Below are 20572 nucleotides of genomic sequence, written 5' to 3'. Positions count from 1 at the left end.
CAGGGATAATCAGAGCAATTCTCAGAGACACTGAGAACAAGCTCCACAATTCCCTCCTGGCACTTTCCCTGTAGGAGATACCGCAAGACGTTTCTGTATATTGGGCACAGCGCTCTGCACGGTGTTAGCAGAGACTTTCCCGGGACAGTGAAACCCTATGTCAGAGACACTGAGAAGAAGCCCCAATGTTCCCTCCAGGCACTTTCAGTGTGGCTGCCTTCTCCACGTGGTTCCTGGTTTCACTGCAGCTCTGAAGAGAATGTTAGCAAAGAGGTAACCGGGACAGTGAAAACAGTACTCAAAGACAGGGAGAGCAAGCTCTCTCTTGGCACTTTGGATGTGGGACATACAGCGAGATGTTTGCTGCTTTTGCGTTTGGCTGTTGGGAGATTTACAGCACGAAGATATCCAGTTGATTTGAAGCAGTTCCGAGAAAGTCTAAACATAATCCCCACTTCTCCCTCCTGGCACTTTCCATGTGGGAGATATAGCAGGATGTATATTGGTTTTGAGGACAACTCAATGGACAGTGTAGGGAGAAAAGGTCCTGGCTCCTTGAATGCCGTTTCTGGAGACACTGCGATCAATGTGGGAGATATGTCAAGATGTGTGTTTGTTTTGAGGACGGCTCTCTGGAGAGTCTTAGCAAAGAGGTCACACAGATAATCAGAGCAATTCTCAGAGACACTGAGAACAAGCTCCACAATTCCCTCCTGGCACTTTCCCTGTAGGAGATACCGCAAGACGTTTCTGTATATTGGGCACAGCGCTCTGCACGGTGTTAGCAGAGACTTTCCCGGGACAGTGAAACCCTATGTCAGAGACACTGAGAAGAAGCCCCAAGGTTCCTTCCTGTCATTTTCAGTGTGGGTGCCTTCTGTTGCGTGAAAAGGGGCAAAGCGGTTTTAGCAGAAGATAAACCCCCTTGCGTTCTAACACTCCTCACCGAGGTGGGAGGCTAGGTGCGGCTAGGTTTAAATTCTGAGTGATGCCCAATTCAGCACTATCAGTCCCATCGCGTTTAATATGTATTAAACTATTACGATTTGGTTACACTAATAGTGGACTGCACCTTCAGTCTAGTCGTGCTCATGAACTAGCACGGCCACTCTCGAGTCTTTGGTCACGTTCAGTGAGAAACCAAAACGACTAGCTACTTAAAAAAAAGTGCAGTTTATTTAAACAACAGATATATAGGTTCTTAGGATTGCCGGTGATAAATACACTGTCTGCAAAGCACGTGCAAATGAAAGTATTGTTACATATACAAAACGCGCGACAAAGTTATAAACGATACAGCCTGGCTTTAAATGTAGAAAAAGAGAGTCTCTAGAGAAATTTCTAAGTTTCCCGAGGAAGCACTCGATATAATCTAAGTCTTACCCAAAGGCGTCCCTATGGGGGGGAAGAGAGGCTCAGCCCGTCGACTGATCCCAGAAGTCAGTGATGTAATTCTTTATGATGGTGTCTTCCCTGGGTATCCCCCCTCTCTTGGGCTATTTTTATACTATTTGTTATCTTCAAGGTGGAGTTTGAGTGACTTTAGTCATACATACTTTTATCATGATTGGTGTAAATTTCTCTCGCTTCACAATTAAAGGTATAGTTTACGAGAAATTCAGGGCGCAGACTCAAGAAGGAGTGGTCGCACCTTGGAGGCGGGTAGCCTTCGGGATGGAGGTGTGTTTTGGTATTATAATGACATTATAATGAGCAAAGTTCGCACAAAGGACAGCATTTCATCAAAATTTGACAAAATGTTGGCTCTGAGCATCTAGCGGGCAGCTAATTGGCAGCTTATCTGTTTCATGGTATCATCCCATTCCTGTATCCGCTATACATCATAAGGTAAAGCCACGGAATAATTGCATCCCGTCCCGTACCTCATGTAGCTTATCAGGGAACCACAGATGTTGTGTCCTTCATGCCAGCTGCGGCTATTTTCTATCTCAGAAGCCTCTTGATTTTATACTTTTCCTTAATGTGTGAACAATGCTGTACTTTTGTATTTTTTAGCCAATTTAGTATTTATTCCACACCTTCTCCACATGGTTCCTGGTTTCACTGCAGCTCTGAAGAGAATGTTAGCAAAGAGGTAACCGGGACAGTGAAAACAGTACTCAAAGACAGGGAGAGCAAGCTCTCTCTTGGCACTTTGGATGTGGGACATACAGCGAGATGTTTGCTGCTTTTGCGTTTGGCTGTTGGGAGATTTACAGCACAAAGATATCTAGTTGATTTGAAGCAGTTCCGAGAAAGTCTAAACATAATCCCCACTTCTCCCTCCTGGCATTTTCCATGTGGGAGATATAGCAGGATGTATATTGGTTTTGAGGACAACTCAATGGACAGTGTAGGGAGAAAAGGTCCTGGCTCCTTGAATGCCGTTTCTGGAGACACTGCGATCAATGTGGGAGATATGTCAAGATGTGTGTTGGTTTTGAGGACGTCTCTCTGGAGAGTCTTAGCAAAGAGGTCACACGGATAATCAGAGCAATTCTCAGAGACACTGAGAACAAGCACTTTCCCTGTAGGAGATACTGCAAGACGTTTCTGTATATTGGGCACAGCGCTCTGCACGGTGTTATCAGAGACTTTCCCGGGACAGTGAAACCCTATGTCAGAGACACTGAGAAGAAGCCCCAACGTTCCTTCCAGTCATTTTCAGTGTGGGTGCTTTCTCCACGTGGTTCCTGGTTTCACTGCGGCTCTGAAGAGAATGTTAGCAAAGAGGTAACCGGGACAGTGAAAACAGTACTCAAAGACAGGGAGAGCAAGCTCTTCTAGATGGGGGACCAGGCCCACACATGGGGGGCCCAGACCCAGAGATGGGGGTTCCAGACCCACAGATGGGGTTCCCAGACCTGGAGATGGGGTTTCTAGACCCACACCTGGGGGTCCCAAACCCATAGATGGGGGACCAGGCCCAGAGATGGGGGGCCAGACCCACACATGGGGGGCCCAGACCCAGAGATGGGGGACCAGGGCCACACCTGGGGGTTCTAGACCCATAGAGGTGGGTCCCAGAGCCACACATGGGGGGCCCAGACCCATCGATGGGGGACCTGGCTCACACACGGGGGGCCCAGACCCAGAGGTGGGGGGACGGACCCACACATGGGGGGCCCAGACCCAGAGACGGGTGTTCCAGACCCACACCTGGGGGTCCCAGACCTGGAGATAGGGGTTCTAGACCCACACCAGGGGGTCCAAGACCCATAGATGGGGGACCCAGACCCAGAGATGGGGGGACAGACCCACAGGTGGGGGTCCCAGCCCCATAGATGTGTGTGCCCCTGGACACCTGGGTCCCCTCTGCCCCATAGATCCGGGTCCAGCCCCATAGGTGGGGGTCCCCCCGGCCACCTGGGTCCCCTCCCCAGTCCCCTGGGTCCCCCCTCCCCGGGCACCTGGGGCCCTTCCATCCCTTCCCTGGCCCCATGGGTGCCCCCTGCCCCACGGCCGTGGGTCCAGCCCCATAGCCGTGGGGTGGGGCTGTCCCCAGACGAGTCGTGCTTCACCCCGCTCTTCGCCCACGAGGAGATGGGGGAGATCGTCAAGAACTTCCTGGTGGTCCACGTCGACCCCCCCGGCATGGAGGAGGGCGCCCCCCCCTACCCCCCAGGGTGCAACCCACGGCGCCCCGCGACCCCCATCGCCCGCCCCCCAACCCCCCCCTCCCCCAGCCCCGCTGATCCCGCCCCGCTTGATCCCGCTTGAACCCTTGATTGACCACCTTGAGTCTCCGTTGCCCCTCCCCGTTGGCCCCGCTGACCCCCAAGTTGGCCCCGCTGACCCACAGTTGACCTCCCATGATCCCATTGACCCCCAAGTTGGCCCCACTGACCCACAGTTGACCTCCCATGATCCCATTGACCCCCAAGTTGGCCCCATTGACCCCACCGACCCCCGAGTTGACCCTGTTGGCCCCCCAGTTGGCTTCACTGACCCCCAAGTTGGCCCCACCGACCTCCCGGTTAACCCCAGTGACCCCCAAGTTGGCCCCGCTGACCCACAGTTGACCTCCCATGATCCCATTGACCCCCAAGTTGGCCCCGTTGACCCCACCGACCCCTGAGTTGACCCTGTTGGCCCCCCAGTTGGCTTCATTGACCCCCAAGTTGGCCCCGCTGACCCCCAAGTTGGCCCCATTGACCCACAGTTGACCTCCCATGATCCCATTGACCCCACCGACCCCCGAGTTGACCCTGTTGGCCCCCCAGTTGGCTTCATTGACCCCCAAGTTGGCCCCACCGACCTCCCGGTTGACCCCAGTGACCCCCAAGTTGGCCCCGCTGACCCACAGTTGACCCCCCATGATCCCATTGACCCCCAAGTTGGCCCCATTGACCCACAGTTGACCTCCCATGATCCCATTGACCCCCAAGTTGGCCCCGTTGACCCACAGTTGACCTCCCATGATCCCATTGACCCCCAAGCTGGCCCCATTGACCCCACCAACCCCCGAGTTGACCCCGTTGACCCCCTGTCACCCCCCCGTTGACCCGTTGACCCCCCCCTGCCCCCCAGGTACCAGTACCCCTCACTGGAGCAACTGGCCTAGATGATCCCCTGCATCCTCCAGTACCTCAAGTGAGTTGGGGGGCTGCCCCATAGCGGGGGGGGGGGGGTCAGGATGACCTTGACCTCGTGACACTCCACCCCCCACCCCCAGCATCGCCAGCATCATCGGGATGGGGGTGGGGGCCGGCGCCTTCGTCCTGGCGAAATTTGGGGTGAGTGGGGCTGGGGGGGTGGGGGGGCACATGGAGGGGCTCGGGGGTGGTTATGGGGCATCTTGGGGGGGGGACATCTGTGGGTCCTTGGAGGGGGGGTCCTGAGGGTCTCTGGGGGGGGTGTATGGGGCATCTGGGGGGGGTTCTGTGGGGTTCTGTGGGTCTCAGGGGGGCTATGGGTCACCTGGGGGGGATCTGTGGGTCTGGCGGGGGGGTTGCGGGGCATCTGGGGGGACACATGTGGGTCGGGGGGGGGGGGAGTGTCATTGTGGGTCTGGAGGGGGTTTGGGGGGGTTCCTTGGGGGAGAACTTGGGGGTCGCTGTGGGGCTGGAGGGATCTGGGGGGGTTCTGGAGGGGTCCTGAAGGGTCTCCGGGGGGGGAATTTGGGGGTCTGGGGGGGTCGCCGTGGGTCTGGAGGGCTCTGGGGGGGGAATCTATGGGGCTGGGGAGGTCGCTATGGGGCAGGGGGGTCGCTGTGGGGCAGGAGGGCCCTTGGGTGGGATCGCTGTGGGTCCGGAGGAGGTTTGAGGAGCTCCTGCGTTGGGTTCTTGGGGGTCACTGTGGGGCCGGCGGGGAATCTATGGGTCCGGGGAGGTGTCTATGTGGCAGAGAGGACCGCCGTGGGGCAGGAGGTGACCCCCGGCCCTGCCCCACAGCTGCTGCACCCCGAGGCGGTGGAGGGGCTGGTGCTGGTCAACATCGACCCCCAGGCCAAGGGCTGGATGGACTGGGCCGCGCACAAGGTGGGGCGGCTGTGGGGCGGCCATGGGGCGGCTGTGGGGCGCTCTAGTGGGTCTCTGTGGGCATATGGGGCACCTTTAGGTCTTCTATGGGTCTCCATGGGGCACCTATGGGTCACTTATGGGTCTCCATGGGGCTACGGAGCAGCCGCAGGTCACTTATGGGTCTCCACGGCGCTATGGGGCACCTCTAGATGTTCTGTGGGTCACTTACGGGTGTCCATGGGACTATGGGGCACCTATGGGTCCCGCCGGGTCCCTGTGGGTCCCACGGGTCTCTGTGGGTCCCATGGGTCCCAATGGGTCCCGTGGGTCTCTATGGGTCTTATGGGTCGCTATGGGTCTCTGTGGGTCCCATGGGTCCCTGTAGGTTCCATGGGTCCCGTGGCTCCTTATGGGTCGCTGTGGGTCCCATGGCGCCCCACTTGCTGCCCCACAGCTCTCGGGCCTGACGTCCTCCACCACCGACATGATCCTGGCCCATCTCTTCACCCAGGTGGGGCCGGGGGCACTTGTGGGGCCGGGGGGAGGAACTTGTGGGGCTGGGGGCATCAGTTATGGGTCCTGGGGGGTCACTTGTGGGTCGGTGGTGAGTCAGCTGTGGCCCTGGGGTGGGTCAGTTATGGGTCTCGGGGTGGGTTACGGGTCGGTTGTGGGTCCGGGGGAGCGGCGGGGGGTCAGTTGCGGCTCACTTGTGGGTCTGCCCCACAGGAGGAGCTGTCGGCCGCCCCCCCGGCCGTGCAGAGCAGCCGGGCCCGGCTGGGGGCGACCCCCAACGCCCCCCTGCTGTGGGGCATGTACAACAGGTGGGGGGCTGTGGGGCACTGGGAGGCACTGGGCTGTACTGGGGGGCACTGGGAGGGGGCTGTGGGGCACTGGGAGGGCACTGGGTTATACTGGGAGGCACTGGGGGGGGGCTGTGGGGCACTGGGAGGGCACTGGGATATACTGGGAGGCACTGGGAGGGGGCTGTGGGGCACTGGGCTATACTGGGAGGCACTGGGAGGGGGCTGTGGGGCACTGGGAGGGACTGGGCTGTACTGGGGGGCACTAGGAGGGACTGGGCTGTACTGGGAGGCACTGGGAGGGCACTGGGCTATACTGGGAGGGCACCGGGGGGGCACCGGTGTGTACTGGTGTGTACTGGGGGCACTCACCGTGGCGGTGGCGGCTCCCTGCTCCTGCTCCTGCTCCTGCTCCTGCTCCTGCCGGGGCCGCGCAGCCGCGGTGACCTGGGCCTGGCGCGCAGCGGGGCCGGCAGCCTGCGGTGAGCGACCCCCCCTCGCCCCTCTGACCTTTGACCCCGTGCCTCTGGGATGGCCTCCGACCCCCCACAGTGACCTTTGACCCCCTCTCCCCTCCACCCCCCACCAAAGCTGCCCCATGTTGCTGGTGGTGGGCGACGGCTCCCCCCACGAGGAGGCCGTGGTGAGTGACGTCACCTGACCCCGCCCCCCCGTGAGGTCACGTGCCGGGGTCACATGGCCCGTCCCGTGACCCTCGTGGAGTCACGTGACCCCCGCCACGGCCCGTCCCCCCCCCCCCCAGGTGGAGTGCAATGCCAAGCTGGACCCCACCCAGACCTCCTTCCTCAAGGTGACCTTTGACCCCCTACACCGTGACCTTTGACATCCCACAGATGGCGGACGGAGGGGGGCAGCCCCAGCTCAGCCAGGTGAGGGGTCAAAGGTCACCAGCGCCAACGGGGGGGCGTGGCTTAAGGGGGAGGGGGCGTGGTCTGGGAGACTGAGGGGGCATGGCCTAAGGGGGGGCGTGGCCTGGCACCGGCCTTCTATGGGGGGCTGTAGGGGCAGGGCTTGGAAGGGAGGGGGCGTGGCGTAAGGGGGCACCAAAGCCATAGAAGGGGTTGGTTGGGGGGGCGTGGCTAAGGGGGGAGGGGGCGTGGCCTCAGGGCGTCCCCCATATAAGGGGGGTGTGGGTGTGGTTTGAGGGGGAGGGGGCGTAGCCTAAGGGGAGGGAGCGGGGCTTAAAGGGGAGGGGCCCCCTATGGGGGGGTTGGGGTGTGGCTTAAAGGGGGCGTGGCCTAAAGGGGCGTGGTCTTGACCCCCCCGCCCCCCCCAGCCGGCCAAGCTGACAGAGGCCTTCAAGTACTTCGTGCAGGGCATGGGCTACAGTGAGTACAATTAGTGCTCATTAATATTCATGAGAGCTCATTAACCCCCCCCCGCGGGGGTAATTAACCCCCCCCCCCCCGGGGAGAAATTAGCACCCAAGGGGGGGGGCAATTAATTGCCCTGGGGGGTAATGAAGACCCCCGGGGACAGCAATTAATGACCCCTGGGTTAATTAGTGCTCCGGGGGGGGTAATTAACTGCTTTTCCTGGGGTATAAATCTGCCCGAGGGGGTGGGGTGCATTATTAGCCCCCCTGCAGGTTAATTAATGGCCCTGGGGGGGTAATGAATGGCTGCGGGGGGGGGGGTGTGGGGGTAATCAGTGACCCGGGGTGGTAATTAATTGCTCCGGGGGGTTAATTACCCCGCCCCCCAGTCCCCCACGTCCTGGACCGCAAGCGCAGCGTGGGGCCAGGTAGGGAGAGACGTCAGCGATGACGTCAGCGGTGATGTCATGCGTGAGGCCACACCCTCCCCCCCGCCTCACGTCACCTCCCCCCTCCCCCTCCCCCCCTCCAACGTGTGACGGCACCGCCCCTTTGTGAGGTCACGTGTGATGTCACGGGGTGCACGAGGGGCGTGGCCTCGGGGAGGGGGCGTGGCCTCGGGGATGCCTCCCCTGCACTAACCCCGTGGGGGGGCGTGGCCTAATAAAGGGGGCGTGTCCTGCAGCTCTGCACTAACCCCACTGGGGGCTTGGGGTCATGGCTTGCGGCAAGGGGGCGTGGCCTCCTCCCTTCCATTAACCCTATTGGAGCCGCTTGGAGGGGGCGGGGCCTGTTTCCTTGCGTTGGCGCAGGGCGGGGCTTCGGGGAGGGGGCGTGGCTTCCCGGCAGTGGCGGCGGCGGCCATGACGCGCCTCTCCCGCTTCCGCACTGCCTCCGTCTCCAGCTCCGCCTCCGGGGAGGGCGAGCGGGGCCGCAGCCACACCCTCTCTCGGGGCAGCCTGGGGGGGGGGCGCCCCCGCCCCATAGACCCCGCCCCGCTTTGGGTTTGGAAGGCCACGGGAACCCCCCAAAAAAACGCACCCGGGAAGCGCCAAAACCACTCCAGGGTCCCGTCCCCCCCCCCAAGTCCCCCCCCAAACCCCCTTGGAACCCCCCCCCAAATCCATCCCCAACTCCCCCCCCTCCCGCCCCCAAAAACCCTGGGATGCCCCAAAACCACCCCAGGACCCCCAAAAATCCACCCAGGACCCCCCCAAATCTACCCAAGGCCTCCCTGAATCCCCCCCAACCCCACCCAGGACCCCCCAAATCTCTTGGGATGCCCCAAAACCACCCTGGGACCCCCCCCCCAAATCCCCCAGGACCCTCCAAATCCCCCAGGAACCCCCCAGAATGCAGACGAGAGTCCCCAGAACCACCACCCCCCCCAAGATCCATCCAGGACCCCCCCAAATCCCCTTGGGATGCCCCAAAACCCCCCCGGGAGCCCCCAAAAATCACCACAGGGATCCCCAAAAACCCCGGAACGGCTCAAAACCACCCCAGAACCTTCCAGAATTCCCCAAGACCCCCTCCCAAATCACCCCAGGGACCCCCAAAACCCTCACAATGCCCCTCCCCCCCCCAACCCCACCCAGGACCCTCCGAAAATCCCCTTGGGATCCCCCAAAACCACCCCGGGACCTTCCAAAATCGACCCCCCTCTACCCCCCCCCCCCCCCCAAGCCACTCCGGAACCTCCAAAAACCCCCCAGAACTCCCCAAAACGCCCTGGGACCCCCCCCCCCCAAAATCCATCCAACGCCCCTCTGAAGCCCCCCAGGGACCCCCCCCAAAACCCCCTGGGATGCCCCAAAACCATCCCGGGACGCCCAAACCCCCGAGACCCCCCCCCCTCCCCAAAAAATACCCCCAAACCTCCTGGCACCCCCTAATGCTCCCTCAGCCACCCCCCCACCCCAATCACTTGGGACCCCCCCAATCTCCCCCCAGGATCCCCCTAGAGCCCCCAACCCCCCCTAGGGCACCCCAGGGCCCCGCAAAATCTCCCCTGAGACCCCCCAAGATCCCCAATAGCCCCCTGATGCCCCCCAGGACCCCCCAATACCCCCCCCAGACGCCTCTGGGACCCCCTGAGATCCCCAATAGCCCCCTGATACCCCCCAGGACCCCCAATACCCCCCCGAGACCCCCCCCAGGAGCCTCTGGGACCCCTTGAGACTCCCCAGGACCCCCCGACCCCCCTCAGGGATCGACCCCCACCCTCCCCCCCCCGGCCTCAAGCTGCAACCTTCGACCCCCGCCGGAGCCGGAGCCACGTCCGAGCGCGCACGGAGACCGCGTTCCCGGCGCCAGAACCGACTTTTAATCCCCCGCCCCGAGAAAACCGAATAAAGCGGCGGCGGCGGCCGCGGGCCGCACTGCGCAGGCGCGGCGCCCTCCGCCTCTTTAAAGGGACTCAGCGCGCCGGAGCGGATCCCTCCGCCTCCGGACAGGGGCGCGTTACGCGAACCCCTCCGCGCCGCTCCCCGGCCCCGCCCCTCCGGGGGAGCGGGGCGGTGCGTCAGGCGCGTGCGCAGTGCGTCGGGCGCGTGCGGGGAGGGGGGGGGGGGGGTGTGTGCGCCGCCATCTTAAGGGGCTGGGCGCCATTTCGTGGGGTAGAGCGGGCGAGTTGAGGGGAAAAGTAGGCAAATTGGGGGGAAAGTGAGGGGAATTTACCGGACAGCCGTACTGCGCATGTGCGTCCTCTTTTCCGTACGGCTCATGGCGCCCCCCTGTGCCGTACAGCCGCACTGCGCATGCGCGACGTCTTCTCCGTACGGCTCATGGCGCCCCCCTGTGCCGTACAGCCGTACTGCGCATGCGCGGACTCTTTTCCGTACAGTCGTACGGCTCATGGCGCCCCCCAGTGCCGTACAGCCGTACTGCGCATGCGCGGCGCCTTTTCCCTACGGCTCATGGCGCCCCCCTGTGCCGTACAGCTGTACTGCGCATGCGCGGCCTCTTTCCCGTACAGCCGTACTGCGCATGCGCGGCCTCTTTTCTGTGCAGCCGTACGGCTCATGGCGCCCCCCTGTGCCGTACAGGCGTACTGCGCATGCGCGGACTCTTTCCCGTACAGCTGTACGGCTCATGGCGCCCCCCTGTGCCGTACAGCCGCACTGCGCATGCGCGGCCTCTTTTTCGTACAGCCCTACTGCGCATGCGCGGACTCTTTTCCGTACAGCCGTACGGCTCATGGCGCCTACCTCTGCCGTACAGCCGTACTGCGCATGCGCGGCGCCATTTCCGTACAGCCGTACTGCGCATGCGCGGCCTCTTTTTTCGTACAGCCGTACTGCGCATGCGCGGCCTCTTTTCCGTACAGCCGTACGGATCATGGCGCCCCCTGTGCCGTACAGCCGCACTGCGCATGCGCGGACTCTTTTCCGTACAGCCCTACTGCGCATGCGCGGCGTCTTTTCCGTACAGCCGTACGGATCATGGCGCCCCCCTGTGCCGTACAGCCGCACTGCGCATGCGCGGCGCCTTTTCCGTACGGCTCATGGCGGCTCCCAGTGCCGTACAGCCGTACTGCGCACGCGCGGCCTCTTTTCCGTGCAGCCGTACGGCTCATGGCGCCCCCCAGTGCCTTACTGCCGTACTGCGCATGAGTGGCCTCTTTTCCGTACAGCCGTACGGCTCATGGCGCCCCCCTGTGCCGTACAGCCACACTGCGCACGCGCGGCGCCTTTCCCGTTGGTTGACCGACGGGCGCCGCCATGAGGGAGCGGGGGGCCCTTCCCCGACGGCTGCGGAGGAGGGAAGGGGTTTTTCTCCAGTTTCGGCGCCGGGGGTCGGCCGGGAGAGGGGTCGGCGGGTTCACCGGCCTCCGCCGCGTCGGTTTTGCCCCTGGGTTTGGGTGTCGGCAGGGTCCCGTCTGCTCTGGCCACCAAAGGGTGACGGACGCGGCAAGCGGGGCCCCGTGAGGAGGCGGGTGGGTGCGTGGTGCTGGGAGAGACGATGCCACCGCTGGCTACGCGACACCGTGTGACGGCTTGGCGGTGGGGTGTTCTTGTTTTTGTGGTTTTTTTTTTAATTTTGGAGGCGCGAAGTGGCGAGTAAAGCGGGATCTTGGCACCGGACGCGACTCGGGCAAGGCGAGCGATGGCTGGTGGCCTGCAGCAGCGATTCTTTCTCCCACGTTGTACGGTGGGTGAAGGTTCAAGTGTCCTTTGGGTCTGTTTTCCGGGGCGTCTGTGAGCCTCAAAGCGGCAGCCCGAAACCATGGGGGGCAGGCGGGTGCGAGGCCGGGGTAAAGGAGCAGGAGACGGGAATGGCCGCGGGCAGGCTGAGGTTTTCGGGCGGTATCTCAGCCCACGCCTTTTGGTTGGCTTTTTTTTTTTTCCCCTTCGGGCGCAGGACGTGCGTGGAGAGGGGCTAAGCCGAGGCAGCGGCGAGGAGGCGCTTGGGGCCGGTGACTTCTCGCGCGGGCGACGGTCGTTTTGTGTCCCGGTGTCTCCGGCGAGGACGGCCGCGGCGAGCAGCGTCCTGTCGTGCTTCGGAGGAAGGGGAAGCCGCGGGAGAGGTCGGCGCTGGCCTCTCCGCAACTTCTCGCTGGCGCCGTTTTCTTTTCCTCAATGGCGGACAACGAAGAGGAACCCGGTGACCAAGGGAATGTCCCGGAGGGTCGAGGCGCTGGGTTTTTTTTTTTGACGACAAGGGATTTAAGGCCTCCGGCCCTCCGGAAGCCAAGTTGAGCGGCCGGAGCCGGGGAGGGCTTGGGAGGAGGGGAGAAGTTTGGGAGTCGCAGGGAGGCGTTTTGGAGACGGGCAGAGGGCTGGACGCCGTCCCCTTTGGGTAGGCAACGGGAGCGGGATGGTCGTCAGCACGACGCTAGCGCGAGCCGGGCAGGGCGGTTCCGGCCTGTGTCCGTTGTGCAGTGTGCGCGGCGTGTTTTCTGTGGCTTAGACCTTCCGTGGGTCTCGATGTTCTCCCTACGCTTGAGGAGCGCGGTCTGTGCTTGAGGCACCATCCCTAGAGCCTCGAAGGCCCGTCCTCATCGGCATCGCCCCAGTCGGGGGCTGCTTTTCTTGCGTCGTAAGCTTAAAGCGTGGCTGGGTCCGGCGTCTCGGAAGTTTCTGGACGGTCCTGGTTTGCAGCCTTGCTCCTGGCTGTGGGAGCAGCTCTCTTCTCTAGCCATCCATTTTCAGTGACTGCGACTTCTTCCCTGCGTCCTTGAGTTCTTGGGTCTGGGAGCCGGGCGTCCTGCGCGTTCGTCTTCTCCGTTTGAGAGTCGCTCGTTGTCCCGGGCCGTGGCGTTGTGCTCATTTCCTGGGGCTTCCCTCGAGCCTTTCTCACGTCGCCGTCGTGGTCCCGCAGGTCTTCTTGCCTGACGGTCGCTTACGTTGGGGTGTCGTCCTCCTCGCCGAGAGTCTTCTCTCCTCGCCGAGGGGCGTTGTTCGCCGTGTGGTGTGTGGCGTTGGGTCTGTGCTTGCGCGTGTTGGGGCTCGGAGCTGCTCTGCCCGGTCGCGTAGAGTCAGGGGGAGGAGGAACAGCAAAAGAGTTCGCGGTTAATACGTTCTAACGAGGCCGTTGAGGCCAAGGTGGTGGAGTCAATTCCCATCGAGTAGCCATCAGCAGGTGGCGTGGGCAGCTCTTTAATTAAGGGTTTTTTTTGGGATGAGCAGAGCTGTACCTGCGTCTGCTATATTAGAGAAACGATGTTATCGTATGGAAAGATCTGTCCCACAGCCAACTTTTGTCTCCGTGGTTCTCCCCCTCTCGCGTTCTCCTGTCTGGGCTGTAGCCCATGGCTGTCTTCTTTCCCCTGTGGCTCCCTTTGCCCGTCCCCTGCCGCCCCAGCTTCTCTGCCCCGCAGCAGACGGCCGTTGTCTCGGGTTTACGTGATGAGGTCTTTGCGGGGGTGGGTTGTGTGAGAAGACACCAGGAGCTCCCCCCACGCTGGGCACAGCCAGCTGAGAGAGGGACCTGCTGCTGGTCAAACAAGGCCGCGGTCGGCAACGCCGGCCGGGAGCGGAGCAGAGAGTCCCCTGCAACCCGTGGAGGCCCCGCTGTCGGCGCAGAAAATTAATTTCTCCCCGTGTCTCGTCGAGGAAGGGCAGCGACGGAGTGGCTGGGTGGGTCCCCAGGGGCCAGCCGAGGTCAACCCACCACAGATGACTTCTGCTGCGCTCCCTGGCCTCGTCTTTTCACGCTTGACTGGGTTTCTTGTACCCGGTCTCTTTCGAGACTTAATTTCTTGCTTTCCATCTCTTTCTTTCTGATTCTGATGTTTCTTGATCCCCGTCAGTTTTCAGTTCTTCTTGCTGCCTTTCCCTCTATCTGTCTCCCCAAAATAAATTTTAATTTCTTTCCCATGTTTCTTGTACCCCGTCGTTTTTCATCATCGTCTTCCTCTCTTTCTGTGCAGTCCTGCGTACCTGTCTTTCAAGTCTTGGGTATGATTCTTGCATCCTGCGCCTTTCGAAATTTTGGGTCTCCGTCTCCTACTAACCATTTCCCTGTCTGTGATTCCCCATTCTTCCCTCTCTGTCCTGCACCCTGTCACTTTTTTCATGTTTTTTTTCTACATCTCCCTGTTATTTTTTTGCTTATGTTTCTTGTGCCCTGTTGTTTTTCGAAGTTTTCTTTCAACGTGTGCTTCTGTCGGGGTCCCTGTTTCTCTTTTCTGTCTGCGAGAGGCTCAGGGGAGGGGGTGATGTGCTGTGGGGCTTTGGCAATGGCCCCTCTTCCCAATGGGCCCCAGCTGGGGCTGAGGACGCCCAGGTGGGACCCGTGAGGTGACCATGGTCTGGGCCAAGGGCTTAAGAGGGCTGCAGGTGGGGATGGGCCTGCTGTGCTGAGGGTCTCTAGCTGGGGAGGGGGTGCCTGGGCACGGCTGCAGGCCAGCGCTGGCTAAGGAGTCAAACGAAGTGGGTTCCATAGAGCTTTAGAACAAGGCACAGTATTCCCTCCTCGCGTTTGGGCGTGGGAGCAATCTCTCGATGTCCGGATATATGGAAATTTTGGAGGCTGGCGCGGCGCCAAGGGAAAGGGTGGTTTTGAGGCTGAAGGCAGCAGGAAAATGCTCCAAAATTTCCATATATCGGGAGATAGGGAGATTGCTCCCACGCCCAAAGAGCCAGGAGGGAAAGCCGTGCCTCGTTGGAAAGCTCTTTGGCAGCCGCTCGCGTGGCCCCACAGCCCGTGGGGCTGCGGGCTTTGCGGCGGCCGTCAGCCTCGGCGCCACCGGCGCCCAGGTGGCACCGCCGCGCCAGCCTGCGAAGCATTTTCGGGTAGGGCCGCGGCTCTGGCGACAGCTCCCACGCCCGAAGAGGCAGGAGGGAAAGCCGTGCCTCGTTGGAAAGCTCTTTGGCAGCCGCTCGCGTGGCCCCACAGCCCGTGGGGCTGCGGGCTTTGCGGCGGCCGTCAGCCTTGGCGCCACCGGCGCAAACGTGGCGCCGCCGTGCCAGCCTGCGAAGCAATATCCGGTAGGGCCGCGGCTCTGGCGACAGCTCCCACGCCCAAAGAGCCAGGAGGGAAAGCCGTGCCTCGTTGGAAAGCTCTTTGGCAGCTGGTCGCGTGGCCCCACAGCACGTGGGGCTGCGGACTTTGTGGCAGCCGTCAGCCTCGGCGCCACTGGCGCCCACGTGGTGCCGCTGCGCCAGCCTGCGAAGCATTTTCCGGTAGGGCCGCGGCTCTGGCGACAGCTCCCATGCCCGAAGAGCCAGGAGGGAAAGCCGTGCCTCGTTGGAAAGCTCTTTGGCAGCCGCCCGCGTGGCCCCACAGCCCGTGGGGCTGCGGGCTTTGTGGCGGCCGTCAGCCTCGGCGCCACTGGCGCCCACGTGGCGCCGCCGCGCCAGCCTGCGAAGCATTTTCTGGTAGGGCCGCGGCTCTGGCGACAGCTGCCACGCCCGAAGAGCCAGGAGGGAAAGCCGTGCCTCGTTGGAAAGCTCTTTGGCAGCCGCTCGCGTGGCCCCACAGCTCGTGGGGCTGCGGGCTTTGTGGAGGCCGTCAGCCTCGGCGCCACCGGCGCCCACGTGGCGCCGCCGCGGCAGCCTGCGAAGCATTTTCCGGTAGGGCCGCTGCTCTGCCGACAGCTCCCACGCCCGAAGAGCCAGGAGGGAAAGCCGTGCCTCGTTGGAAAGCTCTTTGGCAGCCGCTCGCGTGGCCCCACAGCACGTGGGGCTGCGGGCTTTGCGGCGGCCGTCAGCCTCGGCGCCACTGGCGCCCAGGTGGCGCCACCGCGCCAGCCTGCGAAGCATTTTCCGGTAGGGCCGCGGCTCTGGCGACAGCTCCCACGCCGGGAAAGCCGTGCCTCGTTGGAAAGCTCTTTGGCAGCCGCTCGCGTGGCCCCACAGCCTGTGGGGCTGCGGGCTTTGTGGCGTCCGTCAGCCTCGGTGCCACCGGCGCCCACGTGGCGCCGCCGCGCCAGCCTGCGAAGCATTTTCCGGTAGGGCCGCGGCTCTGGCGACAGCTCCCACGCCCGAAGAGCCAGGAGGGGAAGCCGTTCCTCGTTGGAAAGCTCTTTGGCAGCCGCTCGCGTGGCCCCACGGGCACGTGGGTCTGCGGGCTTTGCGGCGGCCGTCATCCTCGACGCCACCGGCGCCCACGTGGCGCCGCCTCAGCAGCCTGCGAAGCATTTTCCGGTCGGGCCGCGGCTCTGGCGACAGCTCCCATGCCCGAAGAGCCAGGAGGGAAAGCCGTGCCTCGTTGGAAAGCTCTTTGGCAGCCGCTCGCGTGGCCCCACATCCCGTGGGGCTGCGGGCTTTGCGGCGGCCGTCAGCCTCGGCGCCACCGGCGCCCACGTAGCGCCACCGTGCCAGCCTGCGAAGCATTTTCCGGTAGGGCTGCTTCTCTGGCGACAGCTCCCACGCCCAAAGAGCCAGGAGGGAAAGCCGTGCCTCATTGGAAAGCTCTTTGGCAGCCGCTCGCGTGGCCCCACAGCCCGTGGGGCTGCGGGCTTTGCGGCGGCCGTCAGCCTCGACGCCACCGGCGCCCAAGTGGCGCCGCCGCGCCAGCCTGCGAAGCATTTTGCGGTAGGGCCGCGGCTCTGGCGACAGCTCCCACGCCCGAAGAGCCAGGAGGGAAAGCCGTGCCTCGTTGGAAAGCTCTTTGGCAGCCGCTCGCGTGGCCCCACAGCCTGTGGGGCTGCAGGCTTTGCGTCGGCCATCACCCTCGGCGCCACCGGCGCCCACGTGGCGCCGCCGCGCCAGCCTGCGAAGCATTTTCCGGTAGGGCCGCGCCTCTGGCGACAGCTCCCACGCCCGAAGAGCCAGGAGGGAAAGCCGTGCCTCGTTGGAAAGCTCTTTGGCAGCCGCTTGCGTGGCCCCACAGCCCGTGGGGCTGCGGGCTTTGCGGCGGCCATCAGCCTCGGCGCCACCGGCGCCCACGTAGCGCTGCCGTGCCAGCCTGCGAAACATTTTCCGGTAGGGCCGAGGCTCTGGCGACAGCTCCCACGCCCGAAGAGGCAGGAGGGAAAGCCGTGCCTCGTTGGAAAGCTCTTTGGCAGCCGCTCGCGTGGCCCCACAGCCTGTGGGGCTGCGGGCTTTGCGGCGGCCATCAGCCTCGGCGCCACCGGCGCCCACGTGGCGCCGCCGCGCCAGCCTGCGAAGCATTTTCCGGTAGGGCCGCGGCTCTGGCGACAGCTGCCACGCCCGAAGAGCCAGGAGGGAAAGCCGTGCCTCGTTGGAAAGCTCTTTGGCAGCCGCTTGCGTGGCCCCACAGCCCGTGGGACTGTGGGCTTTGCGGCGGCCGTCAGCCTCGGCGCCACCGGCGCCCACGTAGTGCCGCCGCGCCAGCCCGCGAAGCATTTTCCGGTAGGGCCGCGGCTCTGGCGACAGCTCCCACGCCCGAAGAGCCAGGAGGGAAAGCCGTGCCTCGTTGGAAAGCTCTTTGGCAGCCGCTTGCGTGGCCCCACAGCCCGTGGGGCTGCGGGCTTTGCGGCGGCCATCAGCCTCGGCACCACCGGCGCCCACGTAGCGCCGCCGCGCCAGCCCGCGAAGCATTTTCCGGTAGGGCCGCGGCTCTGGCGACAGCTCCCACGCCCGAAGAGCCAGGAGGGAAAGCCGTGCCTCGTTGGAAAGCTCTTTGGCAGCCGCTCGCGTGGCCCCACAGCCCGGGGGGCTGCGGGCTTTGCGGCGGCCATCAGCCTCGGCACCACTGGCGCCCACGTAGCGCCGCCGCGCCAGCCCGCGAAACATTTTCCGGTAGGGCCGCGGCTCTGGCGACAGCTCCCACGCCCGAAGAGCCAGGAGGGAAAGCCGTGCCTCGTTGGAAAGCTCTTTGGCAGCCGCTCGCGTGGCCCCACAGCCTGTGGGGCTGCGGGCTTTGTGGAGGCCGTCAGCCTCGGTGCCACCGGCGCCCACGTGGCGCCGCCGCGCCAGCCTGCCAAGCATTTTCCGGTAGGGCCGCGGCTGTGTGGACAGCTCCCACGCCCGAAGAGCCAGGAGGGAAAGCCGTGCCTCGTTGGAAAGCTCTTTGGCAGCCGCTCGCGTGGCCCCACAGCCCGTGGGGCTGCGGGCTTTGCGGCGGCCGTCAGCCTCGGCGCCACCGGCGCCCACGTGGCGCAGCCGCGCCAGCCTGCGAAGCATTTTCCGGTAGGGCCGCGGCTCTGGCGACAGCTCCCACGCCCGAAGAGCCAGGAGGGAAAGCCGTGCCTCATTGGAAAGCTCTTTGGCAGTCGCTCGCGTGGCCCCACAGCCTGTGGGGCTGCGGGCTTTGCGGCGGCCGTCAGCGTCGGCACCACCGGCGCCCACGTAGCGCCACCGTGCCAGCCTGCGAAGCATTTTCCGGTAGGGCCGCTGCTCTGGCGACAGCTCCGACGCCCGAAGAGGCAGGAGGGAAAGCCGTGCCTCGTTGGAAAGCTCTTTGGCAGCCGCTCGCGGAGCCCCACAGCCCGTGGGGCTGTGGGCTTTGCGGCGGCCGTCAGCCTCGGCGCCACTGGCGCCCACGTGGCGCCGCCGCGCCAGCCTGCAAAGCATTTTGCGGTAGGGCCGCTGCTCTGCCGACAGCTCCCACGCCCGAAGAGCCAGGAGGGAAAGCCGTGCCTCATTGGAAAGCTCTATGGCAGCCGCTCGCGTGGCCCCACAGCCGGTGGGGCTGCGGGCTTTGCGGCGGCCGTCAGCCTCGGCGCCACCGGCGCCCAGGTGGCGCAGCCGCGCCAGCCTGCGAAGCATTTTCCGGTAGGGCCGCGGCTCTGGCGACAGCTCCCACGCCCGAAGAGCCAGGAGGGAAAGCCGTGCCTCGTTGGAAAGCTCTTTGGCAGCCGCTCGCGTGGCCCCACAGCCCGTGGGGCTGCGGGCTTTGCGGCGGCCGTCGGCCTCAGCGCCACCGGTGCCCACGTGTCGCCGCCGCGCCAGCCTGCGAAGCATTTTCCGGTAGGGCCGCGTCTCTGGCGACAGCTCCCACGCCCGAAGAGCCAGGAGGGAAAGCCGTGCCTCGTTGGAAAGCTCTTTGGCAGCCGCTCGCGTGGCCCCACAGCCCGTGGGGCTGCGGGCTTTGCGGCGGCCGTCAGCCTCGGCGCCACCGGCGCCCACGTGGCGCCGCCGCGCCAGCCTGCGAAGCATTTTGCGGTAGGGCCGTGGCTCTGGCGACAGCTGCCACGCCCGAAGAGCCAGGAGGGAAAGCCGTGCCTCGTTGGAAAGCTCTTTGGCAGCCGCTCGCGTGGCCCCACAGCCCGTGGGGCTGCGGGCTTTGCGGCGGCCGTCACCCTCGACGCCACCGGCGCCCACGTGGCGCCGCCGCGCCAGCCTGTGAAGCATTTTCCGGTAGGGACGCTGCTGTGGCGACAGCTCCCACGCCCGAAGAGCCAGGAGGGAAAGCCGTGCCTCGTTGGAAAGCTCTTTGGCAGCAGCTCGCGTGGCCCCACAGCCCGTGCGGCTGCGGGCTTTGCGGCGGCCATCACCCTCGGCACCACAGGCGCCCACGTGGCGCCGCCGCGCCAGCCTTTGAAGCATTTTCCGGTAGGGACGCTGCTGTGGCGACAGCTCCCACGCCCGAAGAGCCAGGAGGGAAAGCCGTGCCTCGTTGGAAAGCTCTTTGGCAGCCGCTCGCGTGGCCCCACAGCCTGTGGGGCTGCGGGCTTTGTGGAAGCCGTCAGCCTCGGTGCCACCGGCGCCCACGTGGCGCCGCCGCGCCAGCCTGCCAAGCATTTTCGGATAGGGCCGCGGCTGTGTGGACAGCTCCCACGCCCGAAGAGCCAGGAGGGAAAGCCGTGCCTCGTTGGAAAGCTCTTTGGCAGCCGCTCGCGTGGCCCCACAGCCCGTGGGGCTGCGGGCTTTGCGGCGGCCGTCAGCCTCGGCGCCACCGGCGCCCACGTGGCGCAGCCGCGCCAGCCTGCGAAGCATTTTCCGGTAGGGCCGCGGCTCTGGCGACAGCTCCCACGCCCGAAGAGCCAGGAGGGAAAGCCGTGCCTCATTGGAAAGCTCTTTGGCAGCCGCTCGCGTGGCCCCACAGCCTGTGGGGCTGCGGGCTTTGCGGCGGCCGTCAGCGTCGGCACCACCGGCGCCCACGTAGCGCCACCGTGCCAGCCTGCGAAGCATTTTCCGGTAGGGCCGCTGCTCTGGCGACAGCTCCGACGCCCGAAGAGGCAGGAGGGAAAGCCGTGTCTCGTTGGAAAGCTCTTTGGCAGCCGCTCGCGGAGCCCCACAGCCCGTGGGGCTGTGGGCTTTGCGGCGGCCGTCAGCCTCGGCGCCACTGGCGCCCACGTGGCGCCGCCGCGCCAGCCTGCGAAGCATTTTCCGGTAGGGCCGCGTCTCTGGCGACAGCTGCCACGCCCGAAGAGCCAGGAGGGAAAGCCGTGCCTCATTGGAAAGCTCTATGGCAGCCGCTCGCGTGGCCCCACAGCCGGTGGGGCTGCGGGCTTTGCGGCGGCCGTCAGCCTCGGCGCCACCGGCGCCCAGGTGGCGCAGCCGCGCCAGCCTGCGAAGCATTTTCCGGTAGGGCCGCGGCTCTGGTGACAGCTCCCACGCCCGAAGAGCCAGGAGGGAAAGCCGTGCCTCGTTGGAAAGCTCTTTGGCAGCCGCTCGCGT

General features: G+C 64.3%; 1 pseudogene; it reads left to right on the top strand.

The window, feature by feature from the left end:
• Positions 1-3092: 3092 nt before the first annotated feature.
• LOC141737180 (protein NDRG2-like) lies at positions 3093-8602 on the top strand (annotated as a pseudogene).
• The last annotated feature ends 11970 nt before the right edge of the window (positions 8603-20572 follow it).

Source organism: Larus michahellis, unplaced genomic scaffold (assembly GCF_964199755.1).
Source record: "Larus michahellis unplaced genomic scaffold, bLarMic1.1 SCAFFOLD_372, whole genome shotgun sequence".
In the NCBI taxonomy this organism is placed as follows: domain Eukaryota; kingdom Metazoa; phylum Chordata; class Aves; order Charadriiformes; family Laridae; genus Larus; species Larus michahellis.
The sequence above is the reverse complement of the archived record's forward strand: the minus strand, read 5'-3'. Positions and strand labels throughout refer to the sequence as shown.